Raw genomic sequence first — 25,098 nt, forward strand, 5'->3', positions numbered from 1 at the left:
CTGAAAATTCAGGTTTATTAAAATTTTTTTAAAACGTTTATTTATTTTTGAGAGAGAGAGAGAGAGAGAGAGAGAGAGGCAGCACAAGTGGGGGAGGGGCAGAGAGAGAGGGAGACACAGAATCTGAAGCAGGCACCAGGCTTTGAACTGTCAGCACAGAGCCTGATGCGGGGCTTGAACTCATGAACCATGAGATCATGCCCTGAGCCGAAGTTGGACGCTTTACCGACTGAACCACCCAGGCACCCCTGAAAATTCAAGTTTTTAAAGATGGTGTTGTCTAGGCTTAGAGGCCACCTCAGATTATTTGTTGCAGATGTTGTGGGCCTTTTCATGGCGAGACATGATGAAGGACTCTGATTCCCGTCCCCTGGCACAGTCACACTGATGGGCCTCGAAGTCAGTGGCTGTCTGTCTACCGCAGTTTTGTCTGGGTGGCCGTGTGGTTTTCCAGCTTTCTGTCTACTGTGTCTTCCTGCTGCACATGACGTTGCCTTGGGAATGGAGAGGACCTTGAAAGTGCCTTTTTTTCCAGTGCAATCAAGAGCTTCACTGTCTTTTCTGTAAATCTTTCCTGTGTACCTGCCTGTGCACTGTGCTGGTCACAACGGACGCTCACCAAGGTGAGGAGGGCAGATTTCAAGCAATGCAAACTTCCGCCGAGCAGAGGAGAATACCTCCAAATTCTTTCATGATGCCATGCAACCAGTATTCTGGCTGGGAGTTTTTAAAAATGCTGGGGGGGCGGGGTGGGGTGGGGCAGGGGAGACAGGAGAGAATGATCGCTTATTTCATCAGAAGGGAGTTGTCAGGGAAAGCCGACAAGAGGAGCTCAGATCCGATTGCTTTTTGTTTCAAATGCGAGCTTCTGTAGCGTAAAGCAGTGGTTTGTAAGAATACTGTTCGGCTCTGGAGTGCCCAGACACACTTGGAGCTAGAATTTCATACCTGTGGTTGCTGCCGATACGCTCGGGCTTGTGGGATCATTTGCTTAACACAGGGTGACAGGGAGGCTAAATCCTCAGCCCCTGCTTCTCTCTAGGCACCAGCCAGCTGTTACAGAAGTGGCCGCCATAGTGCAGAGAGGGAGCCAAGTTGACTGGGGGGACAGGTCAAGCCCCTGGGCTCCAGGAGGTCATGTTTGTCTAGATGGTCAGCCCCAGAAAGCAGGTCCTGGATGCTGACACCAGGCTGTTTTCTTTTTTTGTTTTTTAATCACAGTTTTGTTTTTGGTTTTGGTTTCTTTTTAATGTTTGCTTATTTTTGAAGGAGAAAGAGAGAGATGGAGCGTGAGCAGAGGAGGGGCAGAGAGAGAGGGAGACACAGAATCTGAACCGGGCTCCAGGCTCTGCGCTGTCAGAACAGAGCCCGATGCGAGGTTCGAACCCACGAACTGTGAGATCGTGACCTGAGTCGAACTCGGAAGCTTAACTGACTGAGCCACCCAGGCGCCCCTTAATCACAGTTCTTGGCACTAACAGCCTCGGTCGCCGGCTAGAGAAGACCACTGGCTGGTGGGGCCGACCACGCACGCACCCGTGTAGCAGCACGTCTGTGATGCGATCGTCCAAGGAAAGCTCGGACTCACGGGTGGGTCTGGAATGCACGAGCAAGGCATGTGGATATCTGTACATTCTTAGTGCTGCCGGACAGCAGCTACAGCTCACCGATAGCATGAGACCTGCACAAAAAAGATCTCTGAGCATCCTGCCGTAATGATTAGAAAAAGGTGGCTTTCGGTGTAGGGCTCAAACTACCACTTTAAAGGTTTCTGGGCATCTGAAGGGATGCTGGAAAAGGATGCAGGAGAACATGAGTGTGTGATGGGGAATTGGAAGTGGTCTTTTACTTCGATTTACTTCCCATAAGCCTAGAAAAAAAAAGATAGTGGCTGGATTTCAACAAGAATACCACTTGTAGATCTGAACAGGTGTGGATTCTGAAGACCCCTGGGAAACGTGGTCTCCAGAGGCAGCACCACCTTGGCCAGCTGGGCCTTGAGCCCCAGGCACTGAAGTATATAAAAGTCCAGGCTGAACAGAGGACTCAGTAGCACAGGCAGAAAATGCCAGGCGTGCCGACCTCCCAAGCCCACGGACCTGCGTGCCTGGGTAGAGGGGGGCCCGTGTCCCCCTTAGCAGCGTCGTGTGTGATACAGGTTGCGTTTTGTGTGAGGTGAAGCTTGAAGTGCAGGATGTTTCTTCCAGAGTGCCTTGGAGATGGTGGCTGTGAATGGGGAGGAACCGAAGTGGCTGCAGGGAGATGTCCAGATGCACTGAGGGCCCAACACCAGCTTTGGCTGGCCCCACAGGCAGTACTGCATCTGCAATGGACTGTAAGCGTTGTCCTGGGGTGGCCAGATCTCCATATTCCCATATAGGTGAGTCATCAGGTGACGGTTGCTCCAGAAAGGAGGGTGACCTTGAAGAAGGCGGTACTCTGTGGCTCAGGTGATCCCTGCATGGGCTGAGCTGAAGGCTGCTGGCCAACAGCAGCTGGGTCAATAGGTGGTTCAGTGAAGGGAGATCTGCGTTGGGCATTTTCTTGGTCACCACAATATATGTGTGTGTGTATATATATGTTTATGGATGCATATGTATATTTATGTATGCATGTTTGTTCCTTTGTTCATTCATTCATTCATTCATTCATTCCCAGAAGCAATCCATCAGCCAGTGTGCACTGTCCACTTACGAAAACCAGGCAGTGTTGCAGGTCCTGGAGCTAAAGCATTGAACAAAACGGGCCCTGCACTGGGGACCCAGCCAGCCTTCCAGTCAGAAGACCGTCGCGTCGGTACACAGGACATGAGGGTGGCAGGTGGAATGGATGCTCTGGCGGTCACGGAAGGACTGAGATAGGGAGGGGCTGAGGGCGAGGAAGCCGTGGGAGCAGGGAGGAAGAGCCTTTGGGCCGAGTGCATGGCCAGGCCCCATCGGGAACACAGGCACTGTGTGTTCCAGAACACAAACAGAATTGTAAGAGAGGGGGAGGCGTGGAAGGAAAGGAGACCAAGGCAAGGAGTTTAGATTTTATTCTAGGTAGGATGGGACTGACTCAAGGTGTGGAAGCAGAAAGGAGCTCTTCTAGAGAAGGCACTTTGCGGAGACGCTTGGCACATGCCGTTCCTGTTAGGTTTGGTGGGACTCACTTTGACAACAGCCCTAACGAGTAGGTGCTGTTGGTCCCCCGGTTTGCAGGTGAGGAAACCGAACACAGGGTAGATGACTTACCACAGGGCTGGAAAGTGGCAGAGCTGGGGACCCACACCTAGGACGTCGTGTTTCTGATCCTGCGCCCCTGACCTCCTGAGTTCTGGGAAGATCGCCTGATTAATATGTGGGGTGAGGGTAGGATTCCTGCCTGAGGATGTTGAGGTGCAGGTGGTTTCGCTCTGGAGACGGACCGAAGCGGCTGCCAGGCTGCCTTTGTGATGGGCAGGTGCAGAGGGAGGGGGATGTGGGAGGTCAAACAGAGACGAGAGGGGAAACTGAGTCCTGGATTTTGACTTGAGCAACTGTGCAAGATAAGTATAGATCTGACTGGTTGCATCCTATATGTTCTTGTCCATTTGGGGATTCTGTTGGGGGAAGTCCAGGCTGTTACAGGTCTGTTGGTGACCTGCAAGGAAAACAAAACTGATTTACCTGTAAAGGATATGGATTCCTGCCAGGAACGTCTTCCCCCACTGCTGTCCCCAGAAATGATTCACTTTCCAAATGCTTACTTGTCCTAAACCATTGCTACGGGACTGGTTGGGGTAAGAAAAGGCCGTTTTGAGGTGCCTCAGGTCCCTTCTCCACTCACCCCCACAATGAACAGTCTGGCACATGTGAACCTTTTGTGTGTTGCCACCTGTCATGGTGCCATTTGCCAGAACAGAGTGATGGGCAGTTACAGAGGTAGGCACCACTTACATGGTATTGTTTAACCCTGGGAGGATGCTAAAACTAGTATTTTTTTTTCATTACAATTTTTTTTAAGTTTATTTATTTTTAAGAGAGAGAGAGAGAGAGAATAAGTGGTGGGGTAAGGGGGGGGCAGAGAGAGAGAGAGAGAGGGAGACAGAATCCGAAGCAGGCTCCAGGCTCTGAGCTGTCAGCACAGAGCCCAAGGTGGGGCTTGAACCATGGGATCATGACCTGAGCCAAAATTGACATGTAACCAACTGAGCCACCCAGGCGCCCCTCTTTCCCTTTTTACACCTGCTCTGGCTTCTCTCCTGGTCTCTTGTTGCATGGACTCTGCTTTGCAAGGCCATCAGGGACCCCACGTTGCTGACTCCAGTGGTCAGCGTTCAGCCCTTATCGTACTTGGCTTCTTGGTGGCGCTGGATGTACCTCGGGGTACTTTCTTTATTTGACACGTCTGCCTGCTTTCTGCTTTCTGGCCACTGCCTATCCGTACCCTTTTCTGGCTTCTTTTTTTCTCTGGCCTTTCGATTTGGGGTGCCCCGGAGTTAAGTCCTGGGTCATCCTCCCTCTCTCAGTTTACTCCTTTAGCGACGGCAGCCAGGCTTATGAATTCAAATACCATTGATTTCTTGACTTGCTCATAACTTCCAGATGTATTCTTTTAGCCCAGACCTCTCTCCCCAGAACTCTAGACGTGTATATTCAACTCTTAGACGTTTCTGTTGCAATAATCTGATAGGCCTCTTAGACGTGAGGTTGAACACCGAGCTGATTTCCAGCACCCGCACCCTAACCTGCTCATGCCCACCGTTCTCATCCCCTGTGGATGGCAAGGCCATCTTCCAGTTGTTCAGGCCCCAAAGGTCGGAACCGTATCCTTTCTCCCTCTCTTTCTCTTTGCACACCGACCCCAAGTCTAGCTTGTTAGGGAATTTGGTCGGCTCTGCTTTCACAAGCCACCTGCTCCCTGCTCACCACCTGCTGCTCCTTTCCGGATGGCAAGTAGCCCTGCGCCCTGCCTCCATCTTTGCTTCCCTGTGGTCTCTTGTCAACGCGGAGCCAGTGTGAGCCTTTACAAGAAGTCAGTGGGATTGTGTTGCTCTTGAGCTCAGAATTCACTAATGGTCACCATCACTTGGAGCCAAAGGCCTCTGTCCCTCCCCTGCTACCCACACTCTCTCCCTCCCTGTCTCTGCTCCAGCCACACTGGCCTGTGGGCCATTTTGGAGCCTCTTGTCCAGCTGTTCCTTCTTCTTCTGAATCTGTTCTGCTAACTCCCTTACCTCTTTTGGGTGTGTTTTTCGGTGAGCTCCAGGGGGAACTTCCGCCTGTTGGCCTCCGCATGGCCTCCATGGCCTGATTCCACTTACACCACTTATCCTTTTATTTCTCTATAGCTCTTGATACCCTCTGACAAATGCTGCCTGCTTGTTCTATAACTGAGCTCCCAGTGATGGGGATCCATGTTTATTTTGGTGGTATAGCCCACATTTTGGAGCTACATCTGGTGGGGCCCTTCTGTTGTGCTACTGAAGAAATAACTCTCATTGCCTCAGGAGAGGGGATGATGAGTTCCTTGGAGATCAAAGGCAAGGTCATTTTGTTTTGTTCTGTCTTAGCTTAGGTGGCGAGAGCAGGCTATCTTTGCGAAGGCACGTATTCCAGTGTGGTCAGCACCGTGGCTTCTGCAGCGCTGGTAGCTGCCAAAGGGACTTTTGCGTGTGACTGTGGGATTAAAGCACCTGCTTCTTGGGGGCCGGCAGTTTGGTCTCATTGGTGTGACCAACCAACTACCTCCTGTAAGCGAGGGTCCCAGCAGAAGCTACATGTGTGAAACATCAAGTTAACTTTTAAAACTTTGTCAGCGCTTTGGGTGATACACATTTTTGTACTGACTTTTCTGGAACTTTCTGTTCCAGAGGAGAGAAGTTGCGTAGGTGGCTTCTGGTCCACAATGACATTTGCCTGCTGTCTTTGGCCAGCATCCTCTCAGCTGGGCCGCAGCTGGGCCCTCCTTGTCCACAGGCCCAGGGGCAGGGCATCTGCTCCGTGCAATTGGTCTGTCCACGGGCCCCGGGGCAGGGCGTCTGCCCCGTGCACTTGGTCTGTAAGTTGCACAGCACCTGAAATCTGTTTTAGTGCTGATTTGAAAATGCGTTTTTCCGGTTCTGTGAACAGCCTTCGAGCTCCCTGAAGGCAGAGCTGTGTCGTATCTGTCTCGGTGCTCCAACATCCAGGCCAGTCCCTCACATGGCAGGGTGTTAGGAATGTTTATGGAATTGTGCATGACAGTGCGCAAATAGAACCTCATCCGAAGTTATGCGTTAGGCAGATGTGAATGGTTCTGGAGCAGGGTGGTGGTGATGGTTGTACAATACGTACGTACTTAACACCACTGAACTGAATGCTTACGAGTGGTTAGGACAGTAAATTTTATGTTGTGTATTTTACCAAAGTAAAAAAAAAAAAAAAAAAAATTGGGGGAAAACGTAAGGAATTAGGCACCCCACCAGGACATGATGCTCTAGCATGGTCTTGTTTGGGCAGACCAAGGCCAGGAGGCACAGAGAATTTCTACTGAGGGGCTCGGTAGTTGTTTGCGTTGGTTTTCTGTGATTAAAATGCCCCTTATTGGGGTGGCTGCATGGCTCAGTCGGTAAAGCATCCGACTTCAGCTCAGGTATTGATCTCGTGGTTCATAAGTTCCAGCCCTGCATCGGGCTCTGTGCTGACAGCTTGGAGCCAGGAGCCTGCTTCGGATTCTGTGTCTCCCTCTCTCTCTGCCCCTCCCCCACTTTGTGCTCTGTCTCTCTCTCTCTGTCAAAAATAAATCAAAACATTGAAACAATTTTTTTAAAAAAATGCCCCTTACTTGTCCCTGCTGATCTATGATTTTAAACTCGATTTTGAACTTGATTCCCTTTGCAGTTTGGCTTTAGTCCCTGCATCCCCTTTTTAAACTGCTTGCTAATGATCATCCTTGCATCAAATTTGACATTTTTAATTTCTGCGTTTTATTTTATTCCAGAATAGTTAATATTCAGTTTCAGGTGGTACAAGTGCTCCCCTTAATCCCCATCACCTATTTTGCCCACCCATCCCCCACCTTCCTTCTGGTGACCATCAGTTTGTTTTCTGTAGTTAAGAGTCTTGGCTTGTGTGTCTGTTACTCTCTTTTTTCCCCCTTGCTCACTTGTTTTGTGCCTAAAATTCCATACATGAATGAAATCAGACGGTATTTGCCTTTCTCTGACTGATTTCACTTAGCATTATTCTCTCTAGCTCCAACCATATTGTTGCAAATGGAAGATTTCATTCTTTTTTATGGTGGAGTAATATTCTGTTATATACATATGTATATATGTATGTAGGTATGTAACATATATGTAAAGGAATATTATATATGTATAACATCCATATATAATATAACAGGATATAAATAACAGTATACATACATAATATAGCAGAATATATATATATATATATGTATATATATATATATATGTACACACACACACAATATTCTTTATCCATTCATCTATCAGTGGATACTTGGGCTGCTTCTATAGTTTGGCTGTTGTAAATAATGCTGCTAGGGGTGCATGTATCCCTTTGAATTAGTGTTTATGTATTCTTCAGATAAATACCCAGTAGTGTGAATGCGGGGTCATAGGGTAGCTCTATTTTTAACTTTTTGAGGAGCCTCCACATTATTTTCCACAGTGGCTGCACCAGTTTGCATTGTCACCAACAGTGCAAGAGGGTTCCTTTTTCTCCACATCCTCACCAACACTTGTTGTCTTTTGTGTTTTTGATTTTAGCCATTCTGACAGGTGTGAGGTGGTATCTCATTGTCGTTTTGATTTGCATTTCCCTGATGATCAGTGATGTTGAGAAGCTTTTCCTGTGTCTGTTGGCCATCTGGATGTCTTCTTTGGAGAAATGTCTGTTCGCTTCTTCTGCCCATTTTTTAATTGGATTATTTGTTTTTTTGGGTGTTGATGTGTATAAGTTCTTTATATATTTTGGATACTAACCCTTCATCAGATATGTCATTTGCAAATACCTTCTCCCCTTCTGTAGGTTATCTTTTAGTTTTGTTGATCATTTCCTCTGCTGTGTTGAAGCTTTTTATGTTGATGTAGTGCCAATAGTTTATTTTTGCTTTTATTTTCCTTGCCTCTGGAGACGTATGTAGAAAAATGTTGCTATGGCCTATGTCAGAGGAGTTACTGTGCTCTTTTCTAGGACTTTTATGGTTTCAGTTTCACATTTTGGTTTTTAATCTTTTTTGAGTTTATTTTTGTGTATTATGTAAGAAAGTCGTCCAGGTTCAGTCTTCTACATGTTGCTGTGCAGTTTTCCCAACACCATTTGTTGGAGAGACATTCTTTTTTCCCATTGGATATTCTTGCCTGCTTTGTTTACGTTTCTACATTTTAAAGCCACAGAAAAGTGGAACTGGAGATCATGGGTCACAGGCTTGGGTCCTGGCGTCAGAAGGACGCTGCCATTTACTATATCTGTTCTTTGCCTTTTTGCACTTGGGCCTCCTCACCTGCAGGCCGGTGATGGCAGTGGACGTGGCCTCATTTTGCCCCCTTGTTAACCTTTTCACTTTCAGTGCCCCTGGCTTCCGGAGGACCCATCGCAGTGACACCTTCCTCTATGTTTGAAGTCCCGGGAGTGGCCTGTATGTTTTTGTTCTTTGAATGTGCCGACCTCCTGTGCCCACCGTCCCCCCGGTTCTCTCTTCTCCCAGCGCTGGAATCTCGAGCTGTTTTCTGTTACTCAGTCTGAGGGTCCCCTGGGGACTTTGCTGACCCCCTCCACTTCCACTGACCCCCACTAGAGTACAAGCTCTGCCAGGGGCCTGTAAGCTCCCAGAGGGAGTACAGAGATGGTCCCATCGGCCCCTGGCACAATGCCCTGTGTCACACAACAGGGCTCAGTAAGTGGGCAAATTACAGGGGAATAAACACAGGTGCCCCGTTCTTGGCCCCTTGCAGTGTTCACTTATGACCTGGGTCTGCTCCCTTATTTTAGTCTGGTGTGTGCTTTCTGTCCAGTATGTTGGCCGTCACCTTGAAATTCAGGGAAGGGTTTTAAGGGTGCCCAGGGGAGGGCAGAGCCCCTGCGTTCCTCCTGGGCTCCTGGGCCCTGCCGCCTTTCCCAGCCCCTTCAGGCAGCGGAGTGCAGGAGTTGGGCTGCAGACCCGGCGATCGATACGCTGCCTTCAACTCAGGTCCGGAGAAGAGCAGCACAGCTCGTTGAAGATTCGGGAAGCGGTGCCTTGGAGGAAATCCTCGCCAAATTAAGTTTTGGACCTTTTCTTTTTCTCTGTAGCCTAGGGCTAAAGAAGCAGGTTGTCTGAGACCCTTGAAGGGTGAGGAGGCAGGCCGTCCCAGCTGAGTTCAGACCGGGGCTGGGAGGCTGTTATTTGTACAGCTAACTTTGGGCATCTGTTTGCATGAATTCATGTCTTGTTCTGTTTCTTCTGACTGAGGAGGTTTTGGGGCCAAGCTGGGCCAAGCACCTGGAGAGGGAGGGAGGGAGAGAGAGAGAGAAACAGAGAAACAGAGTAGTGTATGGGCCTGAACAGGATTTGTCAGAACCTAGGGGCAAAGCAGCACACAAAACTGTGGAGGCGGCGTTCTCTGGACCTCTGCTTGGAACCCAGCTCCTTCTGGCATCTTGATGAATCTCTGAGGATATCCTTGGGTCAGCCCCAACATATGTGGGGTACGGGTAATGGGGTCTGAGTGCACATTAAATCCAGTAGAGATGGGGTTTCATGACAGGCTGGCTGGGACATCTGACACTTATTGGTCACCATACCTGATTTGGATGACCTTGCTGGCTCACCCGTGTGGCTGTCCTCCTCCATCATTCTGTGTGTGACGTGGAGCTCGGTGGACAAGTTCAGACATGCCACAAATGACGGTAGTGCTGAGGATTCCTGGGCCCAGGCTTTGTTTCTGACTCTGCTGTGTGACCTTGGGGAAGTTTCTTACCCTCTCTGAGCTTTGGTTTTCTCCCTGCCAAAATAGGAATGGTTAAGATTGTGGTGAAGATTTAAGGAAATCAGTGCCGTGAAGGGTTGCGCACAGCCTGGCATTCACTAGCTTCGGATGTCGCTGTGTTATTATTCATCTTAGCCGGCGAACTTACTCCCACAGGTTTTGCTTTTCCACAGAAGTTTGCGAAACTAAACTTGTTCCCTGCCCGCAGAACGTTTGTAAGGGAAACTGCCGTCACCTCCGGTTTTCAAAAGGAAGCAACCGAGGCCCAGAGGGGTGAGGTTTGTTTCCTCGGCTCGCACAACTGGACTGAGGTGCAGAAGGCAAGCATTTGGGGCGGGGCGGGGGGGGGGGTGGGGATTGGTCCCGTGTACTTTATTCGCGCTCGCGTCACCGCCAAGTGGCAGCTAAAAACATCGATCCCTGTTGGTTACAGACCCCGGGGGAGGTGGATGAAATGCCACACGCGCGGTGTGTTTTTTGATCAGCTAGCCTCAAGGCCTCTCTTGGAACTGAAAGGACTCACAATGGGTGCGACTCCGAGGGAACCGGCTGAATTTCTATAAATCAGGCAGCAGAGACATCCCACACTCTGCCGACAGAGCGTCTGCAGCGTGGGGTGAGAGGTTCTTCTGAGAACTAACATCTATAACACGCTTCTCATGTGCGTCCGCTTAATCCTCGCCGCAAGCCCGCTGCTCTGCTCGCGCCCGCTCCGCGACGAGGAACCGAAGCTGAGTGCAGAGAGGGGCGGGGCCTTGAACCCCGGCAGCCAGACTCCACGGCCGTGCTGTCACCCTCTGTGCGGCCCCAGGGAGGGGGCAGCGGACGAACACAGTTCATCAAAAACGAACAGAAGCTGCAGATGAAAGAGGAGGTCTGTGAACATGTGAAGGCTTTTTTGTGTGTGTGAACCGAGACGGGCTTCAGTTATGCTCTGTGTGTCGGTGAAGAGGCACCGTGAACTCCCAGGTCGGCCGGCAAAGGGCCGATGTCTGAGGCTTTGCTCCGTTCCGGCAGCTGGTTAGCAACACGGAGCCGTGGATGTTTCCAGGGGAGGAAATGAATACACAGGCGTCGGGGGTGAAGGAGGCCAAGTGCGTGGAGTCGGCCGAGAGGTGGATTCAGTGGAAAGACGGACACAGAGTGTCCTCTGTAGACGCGATGTGGAACCGGTTCCCAGGGAGCCAGTCAGGAAACCAGAATCGGAGGGTCAGTTGCCCACTTTCCTCACAGATGAGAGTGGCCAAACAAAATCTGCAACTTTGAGGGTGGGGGAGTTTACCTGGTTTAAGTGGAAGAAGGCAGAAAAGAAAAACTAGGTGCCCAGGTGTTAACAGGTGATGGGCATCTTTAATTGATTTTCAGTGTGATAAAAATGCCCCCTGAAAGTTGGGAGCAATTGGAATGGTTGTGTATTTTTATTACACTCTATGAATGCCCTTGGCATATTTGCCAAGTTTTACCCTGTAGAACACGTGAAACCATCCTACATTTAATTTTGTTTTTAGTCCGATACCATCAGGAATCTGCTTTGCGTTGTCCTTTTGGTCCTTTGGAAGAAATCTTAAGTTGGGATATTTTGTAGAGTTATCACAGTTGGCCAAATATTTCTGTAATCCCTCAACACGTCTCAGAAACCAAAGCCACGTGGCAGTGGCCAGGTGCGTGTCTAATATGTAATGTCCACACGTATAAAGTTGTAAGAACCGAATGGATGAGCTCTGCTTTTGTTCTCAGTGACAGCTTTTACTTTTCTCCCTTGTCTGCCCTGGGTCCCTTCTACTTTGGAGAGAACACAGGCCCTTCTTGAGGCCACTGGCTGTTATTTCAGTTGATAGTGTTCCTGCAGAATTACCCGAGGTTCTTTCTGCTTTGGGGGGACCAGTGACTCAGAAAACCCTATGTGCTTAGGACAGGAGCCTGGTTTGGAATGTTCTAGTCATTCTTCTGGCAGGTCTATTCTGGTAGGCAAGTGAAGAAAAGGGAAGGAGGACAGGAAAATACAGAAGAAACGTTGTTGGAGAATATCATTCTGTGTGTTGACGTCTAAATCAGAATAAGAGGGGGCAGCTTTACACAAAAGCAAAAATGGACTGCAACCTTGTTACCCCAGGTCTGTGCAGGACGCTCATTCATTCATGTCACTAGACTTATTATAGAGACCACAAAGGTAATATTAACACAGTTTAAAAACTCCCTTTCCAGGGGCGCCTGGGTGGTGCAGTCGGTTAAGCGTCCGACTTCAGCCAGGCCACAATCTCGCGGTCCGTGAGTTCGAGCCCCGCGTCAGGCTCTGGGCTGATGGCTCAGAGCCTGGAGCCTGTTTCCGATTCTGTGTCTCCCTCTCTCTCTGCCCCTCCCCCGTTCATGCTCTGTCTCTCTCTGTCCCAAAAATAAATAAACGTTGAAAAAAAAAATTAAAAAAAAAAAATAAAAACTCCCTTTCCAGACATTAGAGCCAGACTGGGGCCTTAGAAGTAAGTAACTTGGGCTGTGCAGGAACACACGAGGGAGGAGAGCTCTCAGAGTGTGTTAGACTGTTCTTGCCCATGTGTCTGTCAAGGGCAGCCCGGCTCACCCAGCCTGGTGCTCATGAAGGCTCTATCTCCCCAGATGAGCCAGGCTTCAGGCATTTCAGGAGCCCCTGCAGTGCAGCTTCCTGTGGCACGATGCAAGAGGAAAACCTAACCATTGTCACGACAGCTTGACTTGGCAGGAAGATAGCGAGGGACCATCAGTAAGTGGCTGACAGAGGTCCCCCCTCCAAAGGGCAGGGTCTTACCAGAGGCGCTGCTGGGGTTGGGGAGGATCGTGCTCGTTGGCCGGTTGTCTTGACTGGTTGTCTGTCTCGCTCTGACTGCCGTTCCCTACCAATGGGGTTCTGAATAGGGGGCTTCATCTCTCTGAGTCTCGGTTTCTGCCGTTGTACAATGTGCGGTCCTCTTCACAGCTCACAGGGCAGCTGCAGGGTCCATGCAGAGCTCTTCAAGTGTCCTGTTAAATGCAAGCTGCTAACAGTAAGTGAGGACTTGTGTTACCTTTACTCCAGGGTAAATCTCACCTCTGCTGCTGAAGGCTCTTCTCCTATCCTGGGCAGTGCGTTGGAGCCCAGGTGGGAGGGCAGACCGGGGGAGTTGGGATGTCTGAGCGCCGTCCATCCCCAGAGCTGCCCGCACCACCCAGCGAGGGAGCCTCCGGACAGGCTATGACCCAGGACGGCGGTGCCGAGGATGGTTTTGAGGCCACTTCATCTTTTTAGCCCGTTAAGCGTTTCCGCTTCTTCATTTTACCATCTAATTGTGCTGATTGATAGAAACGCAGTAGTGCAAACTCTCCAACTCCGGGGATCCTCCGCGGTGGCCGTCCAAAGTGCTGTCTATCTTCTGTCCTACAGGCCCATGGTGGGGCAGTGAGGGCACCTAGGAGATCCACCCAAAATGAGCTGTTGGGACCTGAGCAGCATGTGTGAATCCTGCAGGGGTCCCCTGCCTCATTTTGGAGCTGTTCACATGATTTTATCCTTAGGGTCAGTGTGAGGGCACACTGTGCTTAACTTTTGTGGGTTAAAAAAAGAGACATTCCCCCCCTCGCCCCCAAAACATCATTAAAACATAGGGGAGAATTCCTAGTAGAAATAGATAAAACATGGTCTTAGGTCTTTCCTTTATTTTTCTAGTATCTAACCCCTGTGTGGATAATGAATGTCCGATGTTTTCTGCAGTGGGAAGGGGAATCCTCAGGAGAGTCCAGTGCCACGCATCGGCATACCTTGGGAAAAAGTACCTTTGGAAATTATAAACTCTCATGTTGTGAGAAGCCCCACATCCCAGGGCCTTTGATGCCCAGCCTCTGTCCTTTCTGTCTCACTGCACTTTCTGTGTCCCGTAGCATTTGATTATGGTTTTCTAATAGCAAAGCAATACTGAATGTAGAAAATATTGAAAAACATAGCAAAAGAAACTAAAGTTCACCCTAATTCCACTACTCACATATGGGTGAAAATTAACATTTTAGCACATTCCCTTCTAGCCTTTTTTCTACACATGTATATCTTCACATCGCTTCCCCATCATGGCAGAGGAGTTGGAAACTCTCCTGTCTAATTCCTTCCGTATGTGCTTTGACTCATGATCTCCTTTTTCAGTTCTTCTTGTCGGAAAGGATTTTAAAATCCTAAGGTTTTCACGTACAGAAGCCAAAAACATACTGTTTTGTGAAACGCATGACACAGTTACTTATATGATAGAAAAGGGCACAAAATCACATCCCATCCAGATTTCTTTAAAAAAAAAAATTTTTTTTTTTTACGTTTATTTGAGACAGAAAGAGACAGAGCACAAGTAGGGAAGGAGCAGAGAGAAAAGGAGACACAGAATCTCAAGCAGGCTCCAGGCCCTGAGCTGTGCGCATAGAGCCCGACGCAGGGCCCAAACTCACAAACCGTGAGATCATGACCTGAGCTGAAGTCAGACATTTAACCGACTGAGCCACCCAGGCCCCGCCTCCCCCCGCTTTATTTATTTATTTATTTATTTATTTATTTATTTATTTATTATGTTGTTATTATTATTATTATTTTTACACATCCCATATTTCTGAGCAACCTTTGAGAATTTTGCAATCTCAACCAACACTTTTGAATCTAACACTTGTTCCAAGCCAAGGTGAGAGGCTGGACAGAGTGATCTGACAATATAGTGCCTAGAGCTGCAGAGGGTCAGAGGAGCTGGAAAAAACAGTGTGAGTTTGCAGGGGAAGACATTGCCATTGCAGTTTTTCTAGAACTGTGTGATTGCACGCAGAATGATTAATAAATAGCCGTGTGCTGAGTCAGCTGGGTGTTAGCTGCAGGGAGGAGAGACACATGAATCCTCACAGGTTGTATTTTGTCTGGGGAATCAGGGTTAAACTGGGCATGAGCTCAAAGAGTGCGTAATACCTCCTTCCCACCCCCGAGGGGGATTTAGGAAAGGGGAAAAAAAATGCTCAAATACTTGATTGTGGCAATTGCGGTGAGGGTTCTGGCATCACTCTTATTTACCGCTAACTCATATTTCACAAAGACCAAGAGCTCTCTTAAAGAGCCATTGCGCTCTGTGTAGGAAATGGATAATATTTAAGCCTGAGATAGCTCTGCAAAGACCTATTTCTCTCTAAATTAAATATTCCTTGAAGGCTTTTTTTTTTTTTTTTTTTTTTTTTTTAATTCTAGAAAAATGTGAGATAATGCAGCAAGTGGAAGAGAATAAAAACCACTCCTCATCGACCGCGTAGAGATAACCACCCCTGTGACCATTCTGGTCTACGCTTCCTTCCTGGCCTCCCACCTCTCCTCTCTGCTTATTCCTCTCCTATTGTTGGGCCATTTAGGAGTTCCCTGCTGTTACACATAGCATTTCAGCAAGCATCCTTGAAACCAAGACTTTGCATGGAAGCTAAATGACTCCTTTGGATACGTACCCAGCAAAGGGAGTATTGGGCCATCTGGGATAGACATTTAAGACTTGTCACACAGGTCACCAAACTGGTGGACAGGAACGTGAGAGTACTCAATGTACTGCTTTTACCCTGCTGGCAATGTTGTTTTCTCCTTTACTCACTCAGCCTTCACCCACTCTTCCTAATTTGGTAGCAAGGCCAAAAAACAAACAAACAAAAAACCAGTGTCCTGTTTCAGTGCTCACTTCCTTTATTATGTAATGAAGTTAAAAACTACGTCTTATTTTCTCCTGGTGCATTTAAATTTCTTCTTCAGTGAACTGCCTGTTCATCCCTCCCACCCCCGCCCCTGCCTATTAGGGAGTTTTTTGTTTTTATTTTTTTTTCTGTTGTAGAGTAACACTTTTTTAGATGGTGTGAGTTTGAATGTATTTGTATTTTCTAAGTGTTTATTTACTTATTTTGAGAGAGAGAGAGTGAGAGAACAGGGGAAGGTCAGAGAGAGAGAGGGAGACAGAGAATCCCAAGCAGGCTCCGTGCTGTTAGCCCAGAGCCTGATGTGGGACTCGAACCAATGAACCATGAGATCACGACCTGAGCCAAAATCAAGAGTCAGATGCTTAACTAACTAAGCCACCCCAGTGCCCCTGAGTGTATTTGTATTAAGCCACTTGAAATACACAGGTGGAAGTGTCACATTTAAGAAAGAGAATAGCACTTGGGAATGGGAGCGCACGAGTGGAGTCTGAAGAAGAGGATGTTTAGAAACGGTTTGGAAGTTTTTCCCACTTTCCACTGAAGGAAGGATGCATGTAGGGAAGTGCACGTCGTAGATTTTCACAGACCAAATGTACTTGTGCAGCCGGCACCAAGCCCCAGAAACCGACCATCGTAAGCACCTCTGAGCCCCCTCACCTCTTCTACCAGCGTAGGTGAGTTGTGGCTGTTTTTGTACTTGGTACATTTGTGTCTGACTTCTTCCCTCTTGCTCTACATTATGTTTGTAAGATGCACCCCTCTTCTGGGTAGCTGTAGATGTCCGTCCACCTTGCTCTGTAGTATTCCTTTGTGCGCCAATGTGCCACGATGTGGCTCCTTTCCACTGCCGACAGGCATCTGGCAGTTTCAGATTCTTGGCTACAAATGGTGCTGTTGTAAATATTCTAGTAGATGTCTTGGTAGCCCTGGTGTTAGATGGCATTTTAACCAGCTTCATGTGTCCACATGCCTCTTCGGCCCCCCCCTACACCTCTGTCTCTTGAACAGAAAGTAAAAGAGCAGCGTGAACTTGCGTGGACCGTGTTCTTGTCCTGTCTTTCCATGGAGTTCCTTTTAGTTAGGATGAGAGTAATGAAGTTCTCTTAACAAGGTACCAAGGACTGATCTAAATTGTAGCTAATGGCTGTGGGCTTCAGGCTGGGCTCTCATCTTTACGTGGAGAATTAACATTTTCTGTCCTGTTATTTTCTTCTTTATCAGTTCTTGATTCGCCCCAGTAAACTTGAAGGTTCAAATGGTCTTCAGAGGAAAGAGTTTATTAACACATTGGTCTTACAAGCAACTTGCCTGGGTTTACTGGTTTAATGAAAACCACATCTTTGGGGTAAGGAGTTGGACTTAGGCCATGTGCGTGCGTGAGCCGAGTTTGAGAGATGGACCAAATCTAGATCACATTGCTGTGTGATCTTTTGGTAGAATTAAATAAAAGGCATTAAAAAAATTTATAGCTGCCTTTTACCAGCTTTATGTCTGATTTTTTTCTCTCTGTCTCTAGATTCTTTGGCTGACATGAGTTTTGAAGTTCTGCCACATTCACTTATCAGCCTGTGGCAAATGCAGTCCTCACCAGAGAGAAGATGAAAGACTGGGAGTTTAAAAAAAAAAAAACAACCCATGTGCTACATAAAAATGCCCTGCCCTTGCAAGGAACTGGCAGTTACCTTCCTCCCCTCTGCCGCCCCCTCTCTCTGTACGTGGAGGGAAAGGCTTGTTTCTTAAATTATTATTCTTTAATCCGTCAATTGTGTGTATCTCTTTAAAACTTATCAATACCTTCTGCAAACACATCCAACCCGACAATTCAGTGTCTTGGGGAGAGCCAGGTATTTGTCGGTATATTTCCAGTTGTATGGGTATCTCTGTAAACTACGAATCACTCTACACTTCTCTCATATGCGTGGCTACATTTTCATCTCCCCAGTGACTCCCAAGAAGCGAGTATTGGACACATGACAAATCTCCACCTTGAACAGGTGAAACACCGATGTTGGGAGGGAGTCCCCTGGTAGAACAGTATGTGTCCTTTGTCTGTTTGCTTTTTTTCACTCTCATTGCTTTGGTGTCCTTAATGTTTTATCTGCCATCAAAGGACACTAGCCTTAAATTGATGAACAACAATATGATGTTCTTCTAAAAAAATTGTTTTTAATGTTTATTTATATTTGAGAGAGGGGGTGGGGTGGGGAGAGGCAGAGAGAGAGAGGGAGAGACAGAATCTGAAGCAGGCTCCAGGTTCTGAGCTGGCAGTGCAGAGCCCGATGCGAGGTTCGAACCCACGAACTGTGAGATCATGACCTGAGCCGAAGTCAGATGCTTAACCAACTGAGCCACCCAGGCGCCCCCCCCCAACATGATGTTCTTAATAATCTGGCAACAGTAAAAGGAGCACAGATAAGCAGAACCAGCCCCTGGAGAAATGGTGCCATAGCTGATTTCCTTCCCTCTCTCCCTTCTTTGTCACCCCTCCCCTGTTTAGAGCTATGCTTCTGTTTCTGGCATCTTGTTTCTGGGGGCCCCATTGCCGGACCCCCCCCCGGGCCCCCCAGAATCCTTTCCTCCTTGGCCTTCATCCTGATCAGGTCGATGCTGCCACCCCCCTTGGAAACAACACGGTAGCAGCAGCAGACCTGCCCGGTCAGGACCAGACAGCACCTGTTAGTCCTTCTGCATATCAGTTCCGGATTCACCCCCCCTGGGGGATTCTCTAGTGCCTGTGGTGTGCTTGGTGTGTAAGAGAACCTGCAGCAGCTAGATGCAGCCCCTGCCCTCAGGGAGCTCACATTCTAGGGGTTCTCCTGGCCGAGATCAACAAATACACAGCTAGTTATGGAGAGTGGGAGAGATGCCCTGGAGGCATTGGGCAGGAGGGGTGCAGCCTCAGAGGCTGGGGAGGGAGGAGGCTGAAGGTGGTTCCTTGTGCACAGAGCCTGTATTCAGGCCAGGCAGCTTGGGATTGATTGGTCTTGTCGACCCCTGGCTTCCTGGAAGGTTTGCGAGCAGAGGAGAAGATTTTTCGGCAGTGGGTCACAGGAACTTGTAACAGTGTTTTGGGCTTCAGTACTGCACGGTTTTCACTCTTGGAATTAAGATCAAATGTATGAGATTTTAGGATTCACGAGATACCTGTTTCCCAGCATAGCGTATTTTTTCTATGGTTTGAAGCTCCTTTGCCAGACTGGGTTCTACGTCTTTGATTGAGTTGTTGAGAATGTTACGATGATCAGTGACTTTACAGAATTCACTTGTTCACTTTTAAGGAGATTTTTAAGTGTTCTTTTCCGTGGTCAGTATGGCAGAGCAGTAAACAGGCTCAGGACTTGGTATCACCAGCGGCTAGTTTTCAATGAAAAAGGCCAGCCATGGAGTGAGTGGGGAAGGAGACCCCCAAATGCACCAGCCTTATACAGTTTTTAATGACACGATAAATTGTGTGAGACATTTCTTTTTGTGACCTGATCAGTGTCATTAAGCTAATCTGTGGCTTCTGTTTTCTCATTTTTTTTTCAGGGTTCATGTGGAAAAATGGGTCTGTCTTTGGGTTTTAGGAATCCGTATTTCTGAGGGGGTTATTTTAAAAAGTAATTAAATAAATATCCTCCCAGCCCCCCATGAAAACCCTGATGCTCTTGCAAATTATTTTAACTCCTAAAACCTTCAACTAGGAACACAGCAAGACAGTTCATGTTGGATAAGGAAGTATTTTACTAGCACTTTTGGTGGTTTCTGTGGTTTCTGTAGGGGGTTGCTCTAAAGCAAAAGGTATTCAACAGATTCACTATACTTGCCAGGGAGTGCAGTCTGTTGCATAGGTTTTAATTCTTCATCTTTCATTATTGCTTTCTCTTGCACTAATAAAACTCCTAGAATGTGGAGTTTAATTACTTAAAAAAAAAGAAACCTCTTTGTAGACTCTTTAAATGGAATGAAACACGGGAGCATACAACCATAGTAAAACCCCACCTTTTGGGGCCACCTGGGTGGCTCAGTTGGTTAAGTGTCTGACTTTGGCTCAGGTCATGGTCTCACGATTCATGAGTTCGAGCCCTGCGTCAGGCTCTGCACTGATGGCTTGGAGCCTGGAGCCTGCTTTGAATTCTGTTTCTCCCTCTCTCTCTCTGCCCCTCCCCTGCTCGCTCTCTGTCTCTGTCTCTCTCTCTAAAAAATAAACATTAACACTTTTCAGAACTTTGTAGTGCAGGGGTATGTACAGGATATTTTTAGCAATGATTTTTTTTTATAGTTTTTTATTTATTTTGAGAGAGAGAGAGAGAGTGGGTGAGGGGCAGAGAGAGACACAGAGAGAGAGATAATGCCGAGTAGGCTCTGAACCATCAACGCAGAGCCTAGTGCAGGGCTGGAACCCACAAACCATGAGATCATGACCTGAGCCAAAATCAAGAGCCCAGTGCTTAACCAGACTGGCCACCCAGGCCAGCGATGATTTTTGTTAGACCGATTAAAATTGGGTAAATGAATTTACAGTGGCCTGGATATTCACATTTTGGAGCCATTCAAGTTTAAATGATAGAGAAAGACAGGTACTTAAAAGTTACTTGAATGGAAGCATCGGTGCAGAGAGGAAGTCATTAAAACGGCCAAATGACACTTCTTGGAACGTTGCAGACAACTTCAGGAGTCCAGTGCAAGACATACAAAGTCCAGACACTGGTGGTCAGGAGATCTTAGGGTTTGTTCAGTGGTTCTGACGTGTACAGAAGAGAGATGGTGTATCAGACGGAGGCGGTGTTGGGTCCAACAGAGATTTAGCTAGAGAAAAGGCAAATCAGAGGGAGGCGACTCTAAGAAAGAGGCGAGCTGGTGGCTGGGATGAGCATCCCTGGTGTCAGCATCGGGGTATGTGGCAGTTAAAAAGTACTCTTTAACATGGCGCAAAGAAGGAATCGAATGAGAGGGAAGGCAGGTGGATAGAGGTCAGCGCCCGTCTCGGTTTTACTCTGAGTAATTTATGAGGCCTTTGGCAAGGAAGACGATTGCCTGAATACTTCAGAAAGAGGTCAGTATTGCCCAGAAACAGTGTTTGGATGGAATTCCGTAATTTGCGAAAACTTGCTGTTTGGCAGGAAAAGATGGGTTTGTGGTGCAGATTTGAAGACGAGGTGGAAGTCGAAAAAAAAAAAAAAGCGTTTCCTTCTTCCTCTGCTGGACCGCTCCTCCCCGGGAATCCAGCACCAGTAATGCATAGGAAGGAAGACAAATAAAATTGAGCTTCCTTTACTGTCGCTGCACTACTTAAGAGCCAAGGGGAAGCAACTTCTCTTGAGACTGAGCTGGGACCAAAGTTGCGGTGGTTGCTGATGTTCTGCTCAGCGAACGGAGAACGCAATGCTTTTATAGGGAGGGCTGTTACATTTGCTAGCTGGACCTTACTGGGACGTTTTTCCCCCTATAAATTATAGAATAGATGAAAGAGACCCAATAGAATTAATAGAATTGTCAGGCACAATAAAACTGCCTGGATGATATGTTTTGGTTGCTGTCTTCTCCAGCTCTTCCTGAAGACTTGAGTCGAAGTGTTCCAGGCAATGAGACGGCAATGGAAGACTTTGCATGCATGGCTTGGCAGTAAAGTTAAAGCTTTTCTGCCAAGAAGTACGAATTTCCACTTGTGTCAGCAAGATGTGAATTAAAGAAGAAAGAAAAGTGCAAAAACAAACAAACAAAACCATGCAGACGCCCTCAAGGCCAAGGTGGACTATCTTGGAGCATCAGAGCCATTGCTAATACTATGGTATTCAGTTGAAGGCGTCCCTGAGGGGTTAGGTGGGGTTTGGCCAGCCTTCTTGACAATCTGAATTAGAGTAGATTCACCTAAGACTTTCCCAGACGTCCTCTAAGAAGGTCCCCGGGGTCTGGACACCCACCCTCACACCTGAAGAACTTTTTCCTTCCAGTAGCCGTCTCTCAACGCCAAGTTGACTGCCCACCTGTCCATTGTACCAACGCCGTGGCTGTTTTCTCCGGCAATGCCATGTCTAGGAAAACCACAGTCACAGGAGCCACAAGGGCAGCAGCCTTTTGTTTATACACCTCTCGGAAGGTCAGGTTAGGTGCTGGGGCACACGGGAACCTTGACAAGGATGCGCCTGTGTGACTAGAGTGCAGAACCGCCAGCCCGAGCCCGTGTGTGTTCTTTGTGTTCTTTGACTCAGCCAGACCTAAACCCCTTGGACCCAGTTTTTCATGCAAGTTGCAGAAACACTGTCTGGGAACCCTGACAGCATTTGCTGCTGCATCTGGTCAGGAGAGCCCCAAATTTGGTGGGACTAGGAAGTCTCAAACCTTGATTCTTGCGTGAGCCTTCTCTCCCTGCTGGCAAAAGTGCGCGCACTCTGGGTGGTCCTGCTTTTAGAAACCGGTCATGAGGGAATATATCTGGCTCAATGGAGGGTACTTTTCCTGGTACTTGGAAAAAAAAAAAAAAGTGCATCAAATAGCTTGTTGTGTGGGAAATGAGCTCTGTCCCCTTTAACTTCCAAGGAGAGTGTGTCACTTTTGACATAAATGTGTACTTGTGTGTTCTGTGATTGTTCTTGAAAAAAGCAAGCAGAGCGAAGACAACTGCAGACATACGCTAAGCTGGATAAGAAGGCCCACCCTTAATCACACGCTCCTCAGACTGTATATTTGAAATTCATTAGTTCTCTTGGCACTTAGCACATCGAGAGGGGAGACAGGAAATGTATTCTGTCTTCAGGTTTACGAGAAAAGCCTGAATCCTCCTTTCACTAACCATATACGTTGTCAGGGCTGGAATCGTGGGGGACTGATTTCATCCCCAGCTTTACTGACTTGTGATTTTGGGCGAAGGTCACGTGTCTAAACCTGATTCCTTCATCTGTAAAATGGGGGTGATCCACCTTAGAGTTCTCTTAAGGTTTGGAAGCATCAATTCAATACTAAGTTCTTTGAAAATGGCATTGCCTTATTTTGTATGTTTCCCAGGTCTGCCCCATCATTTCACTGGTGGGTGTTCCTAGCATGTCCTGAGACAGACAGGTAAGTCAGAGGATAGCACATGCTTCCCATTAAGGGCCAGCTAGTAGCGATTTCAGGATTTGTATAGACCATTTGGTCTCTCGTCACTACTCAAGTTCTGCTCTTGTAGTGCAAAAGCAGCCACAGATATGAGAATCCACAGACTTGGCTGTGCATTTGTGGACGCTGTCATTTGAAATTCGCACACTTTTCATGTGTTATAAAATACTCTTCTTCTTTTGATTTTTCCATCCATTTAAAACTATAAAATCCACTCTTAGCCCACCGGTGTACAATAGCGGGGCCATGAGCGTCAGCGGCCAACCGTCACCCTCAAGGAATTTGTGTACTCTTTTTTAGTAAATATCATCCTTGGAGAAACAAAAAGTGGTTTTCTTAGGAAGGTTCAAGTGTCTTGAGTCATCTTTGAAAACCAAGTAGAGAAGAGAGGAGTCTTGTCAGTGCCAGTTTCAAGTAGGCATGCTTTGTAAATGTTGATTATGAGCCTGACCCAAGGTACATCAAAGACGTAAGTGAAAGAGATGATCAGTTGTAATTACAAGTCATTATCTTGAATCTTGTTCTGAAACAGCAGAAATGCTACAGATGTGTAGCCTGACTCTTGGTAAAGGTACGCACTGGTTTGCTCCCAAGCGGGGGTGGATTTTGGAGCACTTTTCTGCCTCATCTCATGCAGTAGGTTGGTGGAGTGGACTGGCGTATCATTTGATATAAGGGGAAGCCTTATATCAGCCTCCTAGCTTCTGGCCCGGGGCACTTGCAGCCCACCCCCCTGCTTTGTGTTGCTATCAAACAGATAATGAGGGGATTAGTGCTGGTGCCTGGCATTCATAAATGCCATAGTTTATATAGATCCTTTTTGATATACTCTTTAACCCTCAGAAGACCCTGGCAAGTACGAGGGGCAAGTTTTATTATTTGCCTGTTACGTAAGGCAACTGACAGTCTGATATATTTCAAGTTACCCTGGGTCACACACCGATGAAGGGCTGGAGGCAAGTGTGGGACGTTCGTTTTCTAACCCTTTTTATTACACCGTGCTGCCTTATTATATGACATGGCTGTTGATGTCATTAATCCCCAAACATTAAAAAATAAATTGAAAAAGAAATAACGTCTTGCCCCGGTTCCAGCCCCTGGCAGTGATTTTTAAGTGGAGAGGTTCGTGTTATGAGAATTTTTGCTTTCAAAATGCTACACGCACCTCCTGTAAAAGGTTGAATTAAATGATTTTATTTTTGGTAAGTGGCCCATGTAAGTTTATTATTTATTTATTTTGCTTCTTTTTGCTTCAGCTCCTTTGGCTAAATGAAGCACTGCTGTATTTTTATTGCATACCCTGTCATTAAAAGAAATTGAAAAGACGCTTGTTAGTTTTAATATTGCATGGATGGAAATATATCTGGCACTTTTAGGAACGGTTACAATTCCTAATAGTGCATTTTAAGAAGTAGTCTGGTTTTGTTCTTGATTAAAAAAGAGAAAACTTTCTTAAATTTGCCATAATTCGATAATCATCTTTCGTTGGGGAGAAGGTCTCTGCTTAGTGTGTCGCTGATTTTATTGACTCATTCAGCGTTCCTCTGCAGCCTGTGGGAGGGGAGTATGCTCTGGGGGCGGCGTGAAGGGCCTTTCATTTGTTGGTAAATAATCCAAGCGAAGCTGCTTCCAAGCACCAATTTTCCCCCTTTCTCCATAAACCATATGCTTCTTTAACTATTGGACATCTGCCCCCTTCCATAAACTGTGTACGGCTTTAACTGTTGGAGCTGTTGTTAATTTGAACACAAACCAAGTACTCAGACTTTTTCTTGCATCCAGGTCTGCAACACAATCCTACAGAAGACAGTATTAAGTATGCCTTTGCAGAATTGCTAACTATTCAGAACCCAGAAACACTATGGCAAGATAACGGGTCACTTGATTGCAGTCTGAAGTATCTTTTCCTGATAACTTTCACAGGGAGAGGTAGAATAGTTTTCACAATGACCGTAATCTTCCCACATACATATAGAAAAATGGGAAGCAAATCAGTGTTCTAAGGGCTTTGCAGTAGAGATTTTGCAGTAGAGATTTTGCAGGGGTTACTAGTCATTTACAATAGATGGGAGTCATGCCGATTTGGCCACTTACCTGAAGTATGACTCCAAGCGGGTTGCTTAAACTTGCTAAGCCTCAGGATGTTTACCTGAAGAACTAGGGTGATGAGACTGCATACTTGATGGGCCTGTGAACATTCAAAGGGATTAACACAGACGGAGCACTTGCACACACCCCGGCTTTTAGTAAGTGCTCAGTAAGTGTGAGCACTAGCCATGGTAGTAATGATTGTTTAAAATGCAGTTTCCCCTCTATACCTTTCAGGCGTGGCCTGGTGAAAGCTGAGTTACCACGTTTGGCAGGGAGGGAGGTTAGGGCATTTGGTG

The 25,098-nt window shown here is 47.2% G+C and overlaps 1 protein-coding gene across 4 annotated transcripts in view; it reads left to right on the forward strand.

The window, feature by feature from the left end:
• The window catches only part of GLI3 (GLI family zinc finger 3), a 282,508-nt gene that overhangs the window by 53,609 nt on the left and 203,801 nt on the right, over window positions 1-25,098 (forward strand). The window contains exon 1 of one of the 4 annotated variants that reach the window (XM_045494346.1): window positions 10,330-10,811. The exons of the other annotated variants lie outside the window; for them this stretch is intronic. The gene's annotated coding sequence lies outside the window, so the exon portion shown is untranslated. Of the gene's footprint in view, window positions 1-10,329; window positions 10,812-25,098 lie in introns of those variants that run through there. 4 annotated transcript variants of the gene reach the window in all.

The sequence above is a fragment of the Leopardus geoffroyi genome, chromosome A2 (assembly GCF_018350155.1).
Source record: "Leopardus geoffroyi isolate Oge1 chromosome A2, O.geoffroyi_Oge1_pat1.0, whole genome shotgun sequence".
NCBI lineage: Eukaryota > Metazoa > Chordata > Mammalia > Carnivora > Felidae > Leopardus > Leopardus geoffroyi.